This window comes from Octopus sinensis, unplaced genomic scaffold (genome assembly GCF_006345805.1).
Source record: "Octopus sinensis unplaced genomic scaffold, ASM634580v1 Contig17173, whole genome shotgun sequence".
Lineage (NCBI taxonomy): Eukaryota > Metazoa > Mollusca > Cephalopoda > Octopoda > Octopodidae > Octopus > Octopus sinensis.
In genome coordinates this window covers 37501-43345 of record NW_021834855.1, presented here as the reverse complement: position 1 = coordinate 43345, position 5845 = coordinate 37501, and the positions used below count along the sequence as shown (strand labels likewise).

Sequence of the window (5845 nt, the reverse complement as noted above, 5' to 3'; positions counted from 1 at the left end):
ACATGTACTCTTAGCGTAGTACTCGGGGAGATTCAGCGTGACACAGAGTGTGAAAAGGCTGGCTCTTTGAAATACAGGTACAACAGAAATAGGAAAAAAGAATGAGAGAAAGTTGTGGTGAAAGAGTACAGCGGGTTCGTCACCCCACCCTGCCGGAGCTTCGTGGAGCTTGAGAATTTTTCACTCAAAAAACACTGACAACGCCCGGTCTGGGCCAATGCGTCACCACATGCGTACATATATGTGTGTGTGTGTATTCCTTAATTCTTTTCTTCTTTTACTTGTTTCAGACATTTCAATGCGGCCATGCCGGAGCATTGCCTTTAGTCGAACTAATCGACCCCAGGACTTATTCTTTGTAAGCCTAATACTTATTCTATCGGACTCATTTACCGAACCGCTACATTACAGGGACGTAAACACACCAACATAGGTTGTCTAGCGATGGTACGGACAAACACAGGCACACAAGTACATACACACATAATACATGCATACATATATACATACACACACACACACACACACATAAAATTACACATATTTATGTGTCTGTATATGTATATATATGTGTGTGTGTGTATTAATTATTGGCGACGGAAGCAATATTAACACGGTCCAGTAATCTTTGAATCCAACTCAACATGGATATCTTATCAGATCACCGAATGCTGTGCTATTAGCCTTGACAGATCCTCACATACAGGCGCTTGATTCTTGTCTTCTACGATCTATGTGTGTGTGCTTTTATGCACCAAGCGCCTATTGGAGAAAATGTCTCAAGACTAACAGTGCAGTATTCGGTGTTCCCTGTTAATGGTATTAATGCAGATTCCGTCGCTGATAATCAATTTCCCATAAACATGTTGGACATTTGCGACATCAGAATCTCAGCAGATGCTGATATTTTACAAATCGTTGCAGCAAGATTTGACTGGAATGCGGTGACCGGACGCCTCCCACTGATGATTCCCAGTAGAATGAAATCACATGAAATGGGAGTTCCGTCGCCCATGACAGACAATCCTCATCTGCTAAGATATATGTGTGTGCTTTTATGCACCACCTCTAGCAGCTCCACTTCTATCCGAACAGTTATTCTGAGCTGATGAAGAGAAATAACCCAGAAATCGTAATATATAGATATATTCTGTGCTGAGCGGGGATGCTAAACTCCCTTGTTCGAAAATATAAGACACAGATAGTGTGTCTTAAGGCCAGCTGGAGACGATGTTTCTTGGGGCAAAATGACAGTAACATTCGTCCAAAACCAGGACTGCTATGTTATGTTGGCAAATAATCTTTACTCTAGAGCAGTTCTACTCAAAGTGGTGGTCCGTGAACCGGTGCCAGTCTGCTAGCCATCAGCGGCGATTTTGTAAAAAAGAAACATTATAAAATGATTATAAAATGCTATTGTATTAGTTGTTTACTAAATAAATACAAGGTAAAAAAAATTGTTAGCTTTTATAATATTCATTATATATATTGTTTCTGGTATAAATTAATATTACTAATGCTGATATTCTATAAATCGTTGCAACGAGATTTAACTGGAATGCTTTAGAGCACTGTTACTGACTGCCTCTCGTTGAGAGATTTACAAATAGAAATTCTCTATTTGATATATATGTATATATATATAGTATATATATATATTATATAATATAATATATATATATATATATATATATATATATATATTCCTTTTACTTGTTTTAAGTCATTTGACTGCAGGACTGCCCATGCTGGAGCACCACCTTTTACTCGAGCAAATCGCCCTAAGTTCGCTTGCCCACTAAGTTACGGGGACATAAACACCAGCATCGGTTGTCAAGCGATGTTGGGGGGACAAACACAGACACACATATATATAAACATATACATATATACAACGGGCTTCTTTCAGTTTCCATCTACCAAATCCACTCACAAGGTTTTGGTCAGCTCGAAGCTATAGTAGAAGACACTTGCCCAAGGTGCCACGCAGTAAGACTAACCCAGAACCATGTGGTTGGTAAGCAAGCTACTTATCACACAGCCACTCCTGCGCCTATATATATGTGTGTGTGTGTGTGTGTGTGTGTGTGTGTGTGTGTGAACATATATGCATGTATGAATATTACGCATACTCTTGCGGTTACGTGTTAACCAGAATTTTTATCTATTTATTTATTTATTTATTTTGTTTGACACTGTATCTCTGTTTTTAAATTTGTGATCGTACATATGAAATATCAGCTCTCGAAACCCAAGGAGATAATTGTAATTCTTATAGGCCAGGTAGTCAGCACAGAGAAATAGAAGAGATAGTATAGAAAAGATAGTATTATTTGACCTTGATAAGCAGATAAAGGCTTTAATAAATACACACTTTCATACAGACACATATGAAGAAACGAAACGAATATCCCCGACCATTGGCCTACATGTTTTTCCATCCTTTCTCTCTCTCTCTCTCTCTCTCTCTCTCTCTCTCTCTCTTTCGTTATCTTTATTACGTTTTTTTCTTTGCTGTTGTTGGATCGATAGCCTTGAGAAAGCTCTATCTCGTTTGTCAATCCTAAGCAGGTATGATTCATTCATAGCAATCTATATGCCATGGGTAACTGTACAGCACTAAGATATATCTTTATTGAAAGCCGGGGGTGGGGATGTTGTGTGCGTGTGTGGAGAGAGAGAGAGAGAGAGAGAGAGAGACAGACAGAGACAGATAGACAGTCAGACAGAGATAGAGAGAGAAGGGAAGGGAAGAGAATGAATGATACGGAAAACGAAAAACGAAATAAATTACACAAATGAATGCTAACTCTATGCTTCAGATGTATCATTATTGTTGTTGTTGTTGTTGTTGTTAAGGTGGTGTGCTGGCAGAAGCATCAGCACGGTGGGCAAAATTCTTAGCAACATTTCGTCCGCCTTGACGTTCTGAGTTCAAATTCCGTCGGGGTCGACTTTGACTTTTATCCTCTCGGGGTCGATTAAATAAGTACCAGTTACGCACTGGTGTCAATGTCATCGACTTAATCCCTTCCCCCAAATCTGAGACCTTGTGTTTCCAGTAGAAAGAACTTTTATTATTGTTATTATTATTATTATTATTATTGCTGTCAGCCTGTGAAGTCATACAAGTTAGAGCTCCGTAATTTGTGTTTAATCAAATATTTCGACTGGTTGCAGCCCGTCCATTCAAAATTTTATTTAATTAGTGTTTTGCTTGCATTGTCTTGAGCGTGGTGACAACATTTTGTGTAACTGCACCCCTTTTTTGGGTGGGGGTGTAATAATTGTCTTGTATATTTTGCATTTTTGTGAAAACAAGATTTTATTCATTTTTTCCAATTTGAAAAAAAATGATAGATTACGAAAAGATAATAAAGATTGACCAAGAGCAGCGTTCTGTTATATCTCCGAACACAAACGCAGCCGAATGTGAAATTCATTTCTCGCCAAAGAGAAATTTCCTCTTATTGCTGTGACGACAGTAACAAGTGCAAAAGTACTAGCAACAACGATAATGACAACGACTACAGAAATGACGATGACTACTATTTTGTCAGTGGATGACTTGAAAAATAAGGCACTGAAATATAAGAGGGACCTTATGAAACCAGGTGTTATGTATCTTAGTGAGGAGGAGAAAATGCCTCTGAAAGATAAACAATTGTTTATAAACGTATTTTTCGCAAGGGGAGGAAACTTAAATTGCCCACTCCGGCAGAGACCGAAAAATGCCTGGAAGTTGTGTGGTCCTTAGTGCTACACACACAGAAAGGTAAACACCATGGGATAGTTGCTGCTATGTGCAGCAGTGAGCAAAAAGCCAAAAGAATGGCTGCTATAACTTACATGCCCCAGGCTTTTGTAATGATTCCCCATTATATAAGTAAAAAGTTGACTCGAATTTGAGTTAAAAACATGCCGGGTCACTGTGATCCGGCGAGTATTTTAGCTATTCTGAAGGAACATGGGGAGATTGTGGAGGTGAAATTCACCCCACAACTCAACAGGACTGGAATTCTTATGGAATTCCAGATACTAGTTTTTCCAGAGGAAATAAATTGCATTCCCGATTTTTTCTGTTTCGGGGAATGCGAATAGATGCCAGTTTCTATAGAAGGTAAAAGACAGAAGTGTTTTGTCTGTGGGAATTCGAACTACATCAAAGATTTTTGCCCTGCGGTGGAGAAATCACAAAGCTCTCCACCGTTACTACCAACTCGTCACGATGGGGATAAAACAATTGCCTCGAATCTGCTTCCTTCCTCCGACTCAGGCCTCGCAAAAAGCAATGTCCTCATTGACATCGCACCAAAAGGCCTTTGTCGGAAAAATTGAATATGAAACAGACCGGTCCAAATTGAAGGCCGTAAGACATAGCGATAAAAAAACAAAATCCGCCACAATAATTTAAAAAACAATTCAACACCAACATCAACATATTCATTACAAGACAACCCATTTTCACAAACACATTCACAACCACAAAAAACACAAAAACAAAGAGTAACACCTGAAAAACAAAATGACCAATAGTCACACTCTCGGGTAATGGCTTCCTTCAGCAACTTTACTGTTGTTCAGAAGAGCAACATTGAATTATTTGAGAAAGTTATTAATAACAAAACATTACAAGTAGAGAAGGTTTTGAGAAACTCTTCCCGAAAACTCCACCGGATAGGATGTTAATCCAAACAGATACGGATACGTATCTTGATTTGGAATAGAAATTCCCCCAGGGCATTGGAGGGTTTAGTAAGCACCCCTCAAAAAGCTTTCTAGAAAAACCTTTCCCGACTCACCCTTCGACCAAAAAGAAGACTGTGTCAACAGTCATCCCTGAAGACCAAGGTACGTAACTCTATTTTCTTTCCTCTAATTTAAATGGCTACACTTAGAGTTGGGTGTGCTCGGGGCTTGGGTTCGGCTTGGAAGTAGGGTCACCTGCTCAACGATCTCAGGTTCTTAAATTTAGAGGTGACAGCAATTAGTGAGACAAGAATTGCCGGGAAACAAGCTCTTGCATCCATTTTCGAAGACTACAAGCATTCTCGTCTTGTCTGTCGGGAACGGGTGGCGGTGTTGCAGTGTTATTCAGAAAATCCTTAGGTCTCAAAGTAGGGGCAATATTCTTGGACCCAAACAGTAGGCTGGTGATGCTAAATGTGAATGGCAGTGAAAATTGTACCTTTAGATTGGCCTCCCAACCTTTGTCAGCTCCGACAAGGGCTGGAAGGCCAGATTTCTTCAGGCGTCTAGAAACATTCTTGGGAACGTCTCAACACTTTAGTACTAGTGGGAGACTGGAATAGTATTTTGGAAGCACGGAAGGACTGTGTGGGTTTTGTACATAGAAGAAGTGGGTATAAAAGCCTCGAAAACCTGCTCAGAAATTTCCACCTGTCTAACTGGATTTCCCTGATGTGCCAGTGTGGCCAAGGAGAAATCACAATGGATCATCCAGATCGTATCTAGATAAAGTGTTTGTTAGGTCAGCGGATAAGGATAACATAAGGTGTCTACCATTCAAATTGGTCGGCTACACAGACCACAAATTTGTGATCTGCACAGACGATTTAGATAGGACGCGTAGACAGGGCCCCAGTTATTGGAAGGTGAACACGACCTTTCTGGGGCGCAAAGACTACAGGGACCGGATTAGCAATCTAGTTAAGCAACAGTTGACGGGGGCAATCGTTAACAACTGGTAGTGGATAACCCTGAAGAGGGCGATTAGAACAGAATCGATAGAGTTTAGCAAAGAATTAGCAATAGAAAGAAACAGATAAGAGGGAAAACTAGCTAGCAAACTAGAGGAGGCGATTAGTAAAGGGATCGCGACTGA

The 5845-nt window shown here is 40.0% G+C and overlaps 1 long non-coding RNA gene across 1 annotated transcript in view; it reads right to left on the bottom strand.

Annotated features, from left to right (window-relative positions):
* Positions 1–2929: 2929 nt before the first annotated feature.
* Positions 2930–5845, bottom strand: part of LOC118761765 — a 4289-nt gene continuing 1373 nt past the window's right edge. The window contains exon 3 of the long non-coding RNA XR_004997623.1: positions 2930–3071. This is a non-coding gene — a long non-coding RNA (uncharacterized LOC118761765). The remainder of the gene's footprint in view (positions 3072–5845) is intronic.